Consider the following 12715-nt stretch of genomic DNA (forward strand, 5'->3'; position numbering starts at 1 on the left):
TAGTAGTTATATTCTTGTACATAGGGGCAGTATTATAGTAGTTATATTCTTGTACATAGGGGCAGTATTATAGTAGTTATATTCTTGAACATAGGGGGCAGTATTATAGTAGTTATATTCTTGTACATAGGGGTCAGTATTATAGTAGTTATATTCTTGTACATAGGGGCAGTATTATAGTAGTAATATTTTTGTACATACGGGGCAATATTATAGTAGTTATATTCTTGTACATAGGGGGCAGTATTATAGTAGTTATATTCTTGTACATAGGGGCAGTATTATAGTAGTTATATTCTTGTACATGGGGCAGTATTATAGTAGTTATATTCTTGTACATAGGTAGCAGTATTATAGTAGCTATACTCTTGTATATAGGGGCAGTATTATAGTAGTTATATTCTTGTACATAGGACCAGTATTATAGTAGTTATATTCTTGTACATAGGAGCAGTATTATAGTAGCTATATTCTTGTATATAGGGGGCAGTATTATAGTAGTTATATTCTTGTACATAGGAGTAGTATTATAGTAGTTATATTCTTGTACATAGGGGCAGTATTATAGTAGCTATACTCTTGTATATAGGGGGCAGTATTATAGTAGTTATATTCTTGTACATAGGTAGCAGTATTATAGTAGCTATACTCTTGTATATAGGGGCAGTATTATAGTAGTTATATTCTTGTACATAGGAGCAGTATTATAGTAGTTATATTCTTGTACATAGGAGCAGTATTATAGTAGTTATATTCTTGTACATAGGGGCAGTATTATAGTAGTTATATTCTTGTACATAGGAGCAGTATTACAGTAGTTATATTCTTGTACATAGGGGGCAGTATTATAGTAGATATATTCTTGTATATAGGGGGCAGTATTATAGTAGTTATATTCTTGTACATAGGAGGCAGTATTATAGTAGTTATATTCTTGTACATAGGGGCAGTATTATAGTAGTTATATTTTTGTACATACGGGGCAGTATTATAGTAGTTATATTCTTGTACATAGGGGCAGTATTATAGTAGTTATATTCTTGTACATAGGGAGCAGTATTATAGTAGTTATATTCTTGTACATAGGGGGCAGTATTATAGTAGATATATTCTTGTATATAGGGGGCAGTATTATAGTAGTTATATTCTTGTATATAGGGGGCAGTATTATAGTAGTTATATTCTTGTACATAGGGGCAGTATTATAGTAGTTATATTCTTGTACATAGGAGGCAGTATTATAGTAGTTATATTCTTGTACATAGGGGCAGTATTATAGTAGTTATATTTTTGTACATACGGGGCAGTATTATAGTAGTTATATTCTTGTACATAGGGGCAGTATTATAGTAGTTATATTCTTGTACATAGGGGCAGTATTATAGTAGTTATATTCTTGTACATAGGAGGCAGTATTATAGTAGTTATATTCTTGTACATAGGGGCAGTATTATAGTGGTTATATTCTTGTACATAGGAGGCAGTATTATAGTAGTTATATTCTTGTACATAGGAGGCAGTATTATAGTAGTTATATTCTTGTACATAGGGGCAGTATTATAGTAGTTATATTCTTGTACATAGGGGCAGTATTATAGTAGTTATATTCTTGTACATAGGGGCAGTATTATAGTAGTTATATTCTTGTACATAGGAGGCAGTATTATAGTAGTTATATTCTTGTACATAGGAGGCAGTATTATAGTAGTTATATTCTTGTACATAGGAGGCAGTATTATAGTAGTTATATTCTTGTACATAGGAGGCAGTATTATAGTAGTTATATTCTTGTACATAGGAGGCAGTATTATAGTAGTTATATTCTTGTATATAGGGGCAGTATTATAGTAGTTATATTCTTGTACATAGGAGCAGTATTATAGTAGTTATATTCTTGTACATAGGGGCAGTATTATTGTAGTTATATTCTTGTACATAGGGGCAGTATTATAGTAGTTATATTCTTGTACATAGGGGCAGTATTATAGTAGTTATATTCTTGTACATAGGAGCAGTATTATAGTAGTTATATTCTTGTACATAGGGGCAGTATTATAGTAGTTATATTCTTGTACATAGGGGCAGTATTATAGTAGTTATATTCTTGTACATAGGGGTCAGTATTATAGTAGTTATATTCTTGTACATAGGAGGCAGTATTATAGTAGTTATATTCTTGTACATAGGAGGCAGTATTATAGTAGTTATATTCTTGTACATAGGAGGCAGTATTATAGTAGTTATATTTTTGTACATGCGGGGCAGTATTATAGTAGTTATATTCTTGTACATAGGGGCAGTATTATAGTAGTTATATTCTTGTACATAGGAGGCAGTATTATAGTAGTTATATTTTTGTACATGCGGGGCAGTATTATAGTAGTTATATTCTTGTACATAGGGGCAGTATTATAGTAGTTATATTCTTGTACATAGGGGCAATTTTTATTGTAAAAATCAAACAAATACAAATTTAACAAAATTCCTCCAGTAATCCAAAACTAAATTCACTTGGATTATACATACATTCATTATGTATCCAGATTATACATATAAAATTAACTTAGTGTCCATACTTCTGGTTTGAAAAACAAAAAACACACACATTGCAAAATGAACTCCTCATATTTCAACCCAATGACACATCCTTCCATAACTTTACATGCTCTCACGTTTCCTTATTCCTAATGATTTTATCTATCTGAGTTCGGACATTATTTCGTTGACAGCGTCACAGATCTGAGTCGGAGTTATTCTGTTCACCACCGGTCTCCATCTCAGACTCTACCTGAGTGCCCTCAGGTAAGGGCTTCCGCTTTGGCGGAGGACAGTCCTCTACGTCCCTATCACACTCTGCATCGATTCTTTTAAGGTCATCCTCAAATCACCGTCAGACTCAGACAGAACATCAAACCTGTTAGATACGACCATTACACCTGCAGAACTCTGGAATTTCTTCCCGGCTCCTTGGCCAGTGTCATACCCCTCAGGTTTACGGGAGGCCTTGTCCTTTTTCTTCCTTTTCTGATTATTGCTATACTCGTCAGACACAGATGGTAGCACTGAAGTAATGCCTTCCTGTGACCGCTGCCCCTGAGGTACAACCTCCATACTCCCCTGTTCTCTCTCTGAACCCTGCTGCTCTGGTGTTAGCTGAGTAGACCCCTGGTGGACCTCTGGTCTGGTCAGTATTTCCCCTGACAGTAAAGCTGCCTCCTCCAGAATCTCTGCCCCTGCCACCAAGTCCTCGTCAGGAAAGTCCTTACAGATATTGTGCCAGGCGTCTGGACAGTCCCTGTGAGGGTGACCGGTCTTCCCACAGAGGTTGCACCTGATGTTCTGGCAGTCTGCAGCTAGATGGCCGACCTCCCCACACAGGCTGCACCTCACCACAGTACAGGCATTTGCCAGGTGACCTGCCTTGCCACATTTAAAGCACTTACGAGGCTGCCCAGGATAGAAACCCACACCCCTCTCCCTCCCAATAAAGGAGTTGGGTAAGTGGGCAGTGATGTTATTGCATTGGCGCAGCTTCACCAAGACCCGCCACCCTCCCGTCCAGATACCTTCATTGCTTCTGCATTTGGTGAGGTCAGAGACCAGGTCAAAGTGCCTCCGGAGCCACACCACAATGTCCTGCGGGGGAACAGACTCATTCCAGAAGATGACATTAACAGTGACAGTATCTGGCTTAGAGATAGGAATAAAGCTGAACTTTCTCCAGCCCTCTGTGTCTCTAAACTTGGGGAAATTAGACAAAAAATATGTCCAGGTCAGACATGAGCTGAAAGCTCAGGCTTGAGAAAGGTCTGTGCTGTTAGGACCGAAACGTCGCCTCTTTGGGCTAATTAGCTCCATTTTCATCATTAACGGTGTGCTGCCTCTGATTCTTTTGGACTCCTATTATTAAGGTTTGTTGTTTGCCTTGAGGGCTTTGCACCCGGTCTTCTCTTTTCTCCTTTTTGTGCTGCTTTATTTTCTTGATGTAGTATTATAGTAGTTATATTCTTGTACATAGGAGCAGTATTATAGTGGTTATATTCTTGTACATAGGGGCAGTATTATAGTAGTTATATTCTTGTACATAGCAGCAGTATTATAGTAGTTATATTCTTGTCCATAGGGGGCAGTATTATAGTAGTTATATTCTTGTATATAGGGGCAGTATTATAGTAGTTATATTCCTGTATATAGGAGCAGTATTATAGTAGTTATATTCTTGTACATAGGAGCAGTATTATAGTAGTTATATTCTTGTACATAGGAGCAGTATTATAGTAGTTATATTCTTGTCCATAGGGGGCAGTATTATAGTAGTTATATTCTTGTATATAGGAGCAGTATTATAGTAGTTATATTCTTGTACATAGGAGCAGTATTATAGTAGTTATATTCTTGTACATAGGAGCAGTATTATAGTAGTTATATTCTTGTACATAGGAGCAGTATTATAGTAGTTATATTCTTGTATATAGGGGGCAGTATTATAGTAGTTATATTCTTGTCCATAGGGGGCAGTATTATAGTAGTTATATTCTTGTACATAGGAGCAGTATTATAGTAGTTATATTCTTGTACATAGGAGCAGTATTATAGTAGTTATATTCTTGTACATAGGAGCAGTATTATAGTAGTTATATTCTTGTACATAGGAGCAGTATTATAGTAGTTATATTCTTGTACATAGGAGCAGTATTATAGTAGTTATATTCTTGTACATAGGGGCAGTATTATAGTAGTTATATTCTTGTACATAGGAGCAGTATTATAGTAGTTATATTCTTGTCCATAGGGGGCAGTATTATAGTAGTTATATTCTTGTATATAGGGGCAGTATTATAGTAGTTATATTCTTGTACATAGGAGCAGTATTATAGTAGTTATATTCTTGTACATAGGAGCAGTATTATAGTAGTTATATTCTTGTACATAGGAGCAGTATTATAGTAGTTATATTCTTGTATATAGGGGGCAGTATTATAGTAGTTATATTCTTGTCCATAGGGGGCAGTATTATAGTAGTTATATTCTTGTACATAGGAGCAGTATTATAGTAGTTATATTCTTGTACATAGGAGCAGTATTATAGTAGTTATATTCTTGTACATAGGAGCAGTATTATAGTAGTTATATTCTTGTACATAGGAGCAGTATTATAGTAGTTATATTCTTGTACATAGGGGCAGTATTATAGTAGTTATATTCTTGTACATAGGAGCAGTATTATAGTAGTTATATTCTTGTACATAGGAGCAGTATTATAGTAGTTATATTCTTGTACATAGGAGCAGTATTATAGTAGTTATATTCTTGTACATAGGAGCAGTATTATAGTAGTTATATTCTTGTACATAGAGGCAGTATTATAGTAGTTATATTCTTGTACCTAGGAGCAGTATTATAGTAGTTATATTCTTGTACATAGAGGCAGTATTATAGTAGTTATATTCTTGTACATAGGGGCAGTATTATAGTAGTTATATTTTTGTACATAGGGGGCAGTATTATAGTAGTTATATTCTTGTACATAGAGGCAGTATTATAGTAGTTATATTCTTGTACCTAGGAGCAGTATTATAGTAGTTATATTCTTGTACATAGGGGCAGTATTATAGTAGTTATATTCTTGTACATAGGAGCAGTATTATAGTAGTTATATTCTTGTACATAGGGGCAGTATTATAGTAGTTATATTCTTGTACATAGGAGCAGTATTACAGTAGTTATATTCTTGTACATAGGGGGCAGTATTATAGTAGATATATTCTTGTATATAGGGGGCAGTATTATAGTAGTTATATTCTTGTACATAGGAGGCAGTATTATAGTAGTTATATTCTTGTACATAGGGGCAGTATTATAGTAGTTATATTTTTGTACATACGGGGCAGTATTATAGTAGTTATATTCTTGTACATAGGGGCAGTATTATAGTAGTTATATTCTTGTACATAGGGAGCAGTATTATAGTAGTTATATTCTTGTACATAGGGGGCAGTATTATAGTAGATATACACTCACTGGCCACTTTATTAGGTACACCTGTCCAACTGTGTGTTAAGACTTAATTTCTAATCAGCCAATCACATGGCGGCAACTCAGTGCATTTAGGCATGTAGACATGGTCAAGACAATCTCCTGCAGTTCAAACCGAGCATCAGTATGGGGAAGAAAGGTGATTTGAGTGCCTTTGAACGTGGCATGATTGTTGGTGCCAGAAGGGCTGGTCTGAGAATTTCAGAAACTGCTGATCTACTGGGATTTTCACGCACAACCATCTCTAGGGTTTACAGAGAATGGTCCGAAAAAGAAAAAAAATCCAGTGAGCGGCAGTTCTGTGGCCGGAAATGCCATGTTGATGCCAGAGGTCAGAGGAGAATGGGCAGACTGGTTCGAGCTGATAGAAAGGCAACAGTGACTCAAATTGCCACCCGTTACAACCAAGGTAGGCAGAAGAGCATCTCTGAACGCACAGTGCGTCGAACTTTGAGGCAGATGGGCTACAGCAGCAGAAGACCACACTGGGTACCACTCCTCTCAGCTAAGAACAGGAAACTGAGGCTACAATTTGCACAAGCTCATCGAAATTGGACAGTAGAAGATTGGAAAAACGTTGCCTGGTCTGATGAGTCTCGATTTCTGCTGCGACATTCGGATGGTAGGGTCAGAATTTGGCGTAAACAACATGAAAGCATGGATCCATCCTGCCTTGTATCAACGGTTCAGGCTGGTGGTGGTGATGTCATGGTGTGGGGAATTTTTTCTGGGCACTCTTTGGGCCCCTTGGTACCAATTGAGCATCGTTGCAACGCCACAGCCTACCTGAGTATTGTTGCTGACCATGTCCATCCCTTTATGACCACAATGTACCCAACATCTGATGGCTACTTTCAGCAGGATAATGCGCCATGTCATAAAGCTCGATTCATCTCAGATTGGTTTCTTGAACATGACAATGAGTTTACTGTACTCAAATGGCCTCCTCAGTCACCAGATCTCAATCCAATAGAGCATCTTTGGGATGTGGTGGAACGGGAGATTCGCATCAGGGATGTGCAGCCGACAAATCTGCGCCAACTGTGTGATGCCATCATGTCAATATGGTCCAAAATCTCTGAGGAATGCTTCCAGCACCTTGTTGAATCTCTGCCACGAAGAATTGAGGCAGTTCTGAAGGCAAAAGGGGGTCCAACCCCTTACTAGCATGGTGTACCTAATAAAGTGGCCAGTGAGTGTATTCTTGTATATAGGGGGCAGTATTATAGTAGTTATATTCTTGTACATAGGGGACAGTATTATAGTAGTTATATTCTTGTATATAGGAGCAGTATTATAGTAGTTATATTCTTGTACATAGGGGGCAGTATTATAGTAGATATATTCTTGTATATAGGGGGCAGTATTATAGTAGTTATATTCTTGTATATAGGGGCAGTATTATAGTAGTTATATTCTTGTATATAGGGGGCAGTATTATAGTAGTTATATTCTTGTACATAGGGGCAGTATTATAGTAGTTATATTCTTGTACATAGGGGCAGTATTATAGTCGTTATATTCTTGTACATAGGGGCAGTATTATAGTAGTTATATTCTTGTACATAGGGGCAGTATTATAGTAGTTATATTCTTGTACATAGGGGCAGTATTATAGTAGTTATATTTTTGTACATAGGAGGCAGTATTATAGTAGTTATATTCTTGTACATAGGGGGCAGTATTATAGTAGTTATATTCTTGTACATAGGGGCAGTATTATAGTAGTTATATTCTTGTACATAGGAGGCAGTATTATAGTAGTTATATTCTTGTACATAGGGGGCAGTATTATAGTAGTTATATTCTTGTACATAGGGGCAGTATTATAGTAGTTATATTCTTGTACATAGGGGCAATTTTTATTGTAAAAATCAAACAAATACAAATTTAACAAAATTCCTCCAGTAATCCAAAACTAAATTCACTTGGATTATACATACATTCATTATGTATCCAGATTATACATATAAAATTAACTTAGTGTCCATACTTCTGGTTTGAAAAACAAAAAACACACACATTGCAAAATGAACTCCTCATATTTCAACCCAATGACACATCCTTCCATAACTTTACATGCTCTCACGTTTCCTTATTCCTAATGATTTTATCTATCTGAGTTTGGACATTATTTCGTTGACAGCGTCACAGATCTGAGTCGGAGTTATTCTGTTCACCACCGGTCTCCATCTCAGACTCTACCCGAGTGCCCTCAGGTAAGGGCTTCCGCTTTGGCGGAGGACAGTCCTCTACGTCCCTATCACACTCTGCATTGATTCTTTTAAGGTCATCCTCAAATCACCGTCAGACTCAGACAGAACATCAAACCTGTTAGATACGACCATTACACCTGCAGAACTCTGGAATTTCTTCCCGGCTCCTTGGCCAGTGTCATACTCCTCAGGTTTACGGGAGGCCTTGTCCTTTTTCTTCCTTTTAGTCTGATTTATTGCTCTTCCATTTAGACACAGATGGTAGCACTGAAGTAATGCCTTCCTGTGACCGCTGCCCCTGAGGTACAACCTCCATACTCCCCTGTTCTCTCTCTGAACCCTGCTGCTCTGATGTTAGCTGAGTAGACCCCTGGTGGACCTCTGGACTGGTCAGTATTTCCCCTGACAGTAAAGCTGCCTCCTCCAGAATCTCTGCCCCTGCCACCAAGTCCTCATCAGGAAAGTCCTTACAGATATTGTGCCAGGCGTCTGGACAGTCCCTGTGAGGGTGACCGATCTTCCCACAGAGGTTGCAACTGATGTTCTGGCAGTCTGCAGCTAGATGGCCGACCTCCCCACACAGGCTGCACCTCACCACACTACAGGCATTTGCCAGGTGACCTGCCTTGCCACATTTAAAGCACTTAACGAGGCTGCCCAGGATAGAAACACACACCCCTCTCCCTCCCAATAAAGGAGTTGGGTAAGTGGGCAGTGATGTTATTGCATTGGCGCAGCTTCACCAAGACCCGCCACCCTCCCGTCCAGATACCTTCATTGCTTCTGCATTTGGTGAGGTCAGAGACCAGGTCAAAGTGCCTCGAGCCACACCACAATGTCCTGCGGGGGAACAGACTCATTCCAGAAGATGACACTAACAGTGACAGTATCTGGCTTAGAGATAGGAATAAAGCTGAACTTTCTCCAGCCCTCTGTGTCTCTAAACTTGGGGAAATTAGACAAAAAATATGTCCAGGTCAGACATGAGCTGAAAGCTCAGGCTTGAGAAAGGTCTGTGCTGTTAGGACCGAAACGTCGCCTCTTTGGGCTAATTAGCTCCATTTTCATCATTAACGGTGTGCTGCCTCTGATTCTTTTGGACTCCTATTATTAAGGTTTGTTGTTTGCCTTGGGGGCTTTGCACCCGGTCTTCTCTTTTCTCCTTTTTGTGCTGCTTTATTTTCTTGATGTAGTATTATAGTAGTTATATTCTTGTACATAGGGGGCAGTATTATAGTGGTTATATTCTTGTATATAGGGGCAGTATTATAGTAGTTATATTCTTGTACATAGGAGCAGTATTATAGTAGTTATATTCTTGTACATAGGAGCAGTATTATAGTAGTTATATTCTTGTATATAGGGGGCAGTATTATAGTAGTTATATTCCTGTACATAGGAGCAGTATTATAGTAGTTATATTCTTGTACATAGGGACAGTATTATAGTAGTAATATTCTTGTACATAGGAGCAGTATTATAGTAGTTATATTCTTGTACATAGGGGCAGTATTATAGTAGTTATATTCTTGTACATAGGGACGGTATTATAGCAGTTATATTCTTGTATCTAGGGGCAGTATTGTATTATTCTAGTCTTTCAGACTTTGCGCTGCTTGTCATGAGGACATACTCAAGTATCACACAATAAACAGAGCGAGTGATGAGTGAACAGTCCCAATAACCTTTATTACGTGCAAACCGAAAGCTCCATAAAACAATCCACCACACAGAGGATAAAATATTCCAGGAACACTAATACAGTCCAGTGATGGGATGAATGCCCCAAGAGATGAATCACAAGCTTCTGCTTAGAGCCCTGTACGGCAGTTCGGCTCCAGATCTTTCTCCATTTTTGGTCCTCCAGCGCTATTTCCACGGTAATCAGGTTTTCTCCAAGTCTCTCTAGGGTTCTGGCCTTAGCATCAGCATCCCACAAGGGATCTATCTTGCTTGTCTCTCTTCAGAAGGATAGAAAAACCCTCTTTATACCCACATCTGTGGTTCAGTTCATCATCTACAGGTCCAGGGAGAGATGGGATGAGTTTAACTCTCATTGTTTGAGTATTTAATCAAGCTTCATAGTTCGTCTTTTGTCCTCTGTTTAGCAGGTCAATAAACTAGCTAGCCTGGTAAAATTTGTGATCAACATATTAACAAATATCTATTGTTCATTTACCCTGTGTCCCTGTCATCCAAGATAACAGACAACAAGTTACAACAAACATCAACTCAAGAGTCAATGTTAAAGGCTCATATGAACAATAGTCTGTGTTTCTTGACCTACTGAAAATGGACGTCTGGATAATTAAGATTAAACAGATTGTCCACTACTAGGACAACCCATTCTTTAAACTAAATGTTTGGCCCCGATGAAATAATAAAGCCTTTACTCGCCTCCTGTGCCGATGCCATTCTTGCGGTGTTGGCACTTGCTCTCCCCGGGACTGTGATGCGTTGGAATGAAACGTGACACCGGCGCCCAATCAGAGATGGAGTCACTGTCCTCACCTTCATATGAACTTAACATGATGATCACCTGCAGCCCGGACTTCCTCTCCATGTTCAGTTTGCCTGAAGGCAGAGACGGTGACATCATTTCTGATTGAGTGCCAGGCTCACGTGTCACAATACCGCATCACAGCCCCGGGAACACAAGTGCTGACACCGCTGTAACGGCGCCGTCACGGGCGGTGAGTACAGGCTTTATTATTTTATTGGCACTGAACATTTAATTTAAGAAGGGAATATTCTAGTAGTGGAAAACTCCTTTTAAATGCTTTGTCGTCACATTAGAGGGAATACACAGAATGATGCAGAGTAACAAGACGACACCACTAAAACCAGTAAAAATATAACCATAGACAGAATGATACCACACACACCATTTTATTTTTTAAAGGGAACCGGTCACCAGAAGTAACGCTGTTAACCTGGTGATATGGGGTTAATCTGCAGGATAATATGTTAATATGGTGCCTGGTGCCTGCACGCAGCTGAATGCAGCAGGGAGAAATTTTAGCTTTATTATCCCCACCAGCATTCGGTGTCAGTCATAGGGTCGGCGCTGGTTCACTCACTGCTCTAAGTATACAGAGGCCACTATAACCGGCCCTGACTGACAGCCAGCACAATGTAGAGCCATTATCAGTCATAGGGGCGGGGCTGGTCCAGTCACTGCTCTGAGTATACAGAGGCCGCTATAACTGGCCCTGACTGACAGCCGGCACAATGTAGAGCCAGTGTCCGTCATAGGGGCGGGGCTGATCCAGTCACTGCTCGGAGTATACAGAGGCCGCTATAACTGGCCCTGACTGACAGCCGGCACAATGTAGAGCCATTATCAGTCATAGGGGCGGGGCTGGTCCAGTCACTGCTCTGAGTATACAGAGGCCGCTATAACTGGCCCTGACTGACAGCCAGCACAATGTAGAGCCATTATCAGTCATAGGGTCGGGGCTGGTTCACTCACTGCTGAGTATACAGAGGCCGCTATATCCTGCCCTGACTGACAGCCAGCACAATGTAGAGCCAGTGTCAGTCATAGGGTCGGGGCTGGTTCACTCACTGCTCGGAGTATACAGAGGCCGCTATAACTGGCCCTGACTGACAGCCGCCACAATGTAGAGCCATTATCAGTCATAGGGTCGGGGCTGGTTCACTCACTGCTGAGTATACAGAGGCCGCTATATCCTGCCCTGACTGACAGCCAGCACAATGTAGAGCCAGTGTCAGTCATAGGGTCGGGGCTGGTCCAGTCACTGCTCTGAGTATACAGAGGCCGCTATAACCTGCCCTGACTGACAGCCACCACAATGTAGAGCCATTATCAGTCATAGGGTCGGGGCTGGTTCACTCACTACTCTGAGTATACAGAGGCCGCTATAACTGGGCCTGACTGACAGCCGGCACAATGTAGAGCCAGTGTCTGTCATAGGGTTGGGGCTGGTCCAGTCACTGCTCGGAGTATACAGAGGCCGCTATAACCGGCCCTGACTGACAGCCGGCACAATGTAGAGCCAGTGTCAGTCATAGGGTCAGGGCTGGTTCACTCACTGCTCGGAGTATACAGAGGCCGCTATAACTGGCCCTGACTGACAGCCGCCACAATGTAGAGCCAGTGTCAGTCATAGGGTCGGGGCTGGTCCAGTCACTGCTCTGAGTATACAGAGGCCGCTATAACCTGCCCTGACTGACAGCCACCACAATGTAGAGCCATTATCAGTCATAGGGTCGGGGCTGGTTCACTCACTACTCTGAGTATACAGAGGCCGCTATAACCGGCCCTGACTGACAGCCGGCACAATGTAGAGCCATAGGGTTGGGGCTGGTCCAGTCACTGCTCGGAGTATACAGAGGCCGCTATAACCGGCCCCGACTGACAGCCGCCACAATGTAGAGCCAGTGTCAGTCATAGGGTTGGGGCTGGTCCAGTCACTGCTCGGAGTATACAGAGGCCGCTA

General features: G+C 40.4%; 1 protein-coding gene across 2 annotated transcripts in view; it reads left to right on the top strand.

Moving 5' to 3' along the window:
• WNT9A (Wnt family member 9A) overlaps positions 1–12715 on the top strand; it is a 142907-nt gene that overhangs the window by 85204 nt on the left and 44988 nt on the right. The window lies entirely within an intron of this gene.

This window comes from Dendrobates tinctorius, unplaced genomic scaffold (genome assembly GCF_039654945.1).
Source record: "Dendrobates tinctorius isolate UK_male_01 unplaced genomic scaffold, ASM3965494v1 ptg000311l, whole genome shotgun sequence".
Classification (NCBI taxonomy): domain Eukaryota; kingdom Metazoa; phylum Chordata; class Amphibia; order Anura; family Dendrobatidae; genus Dendrobates; species Dendrobates tinctorius.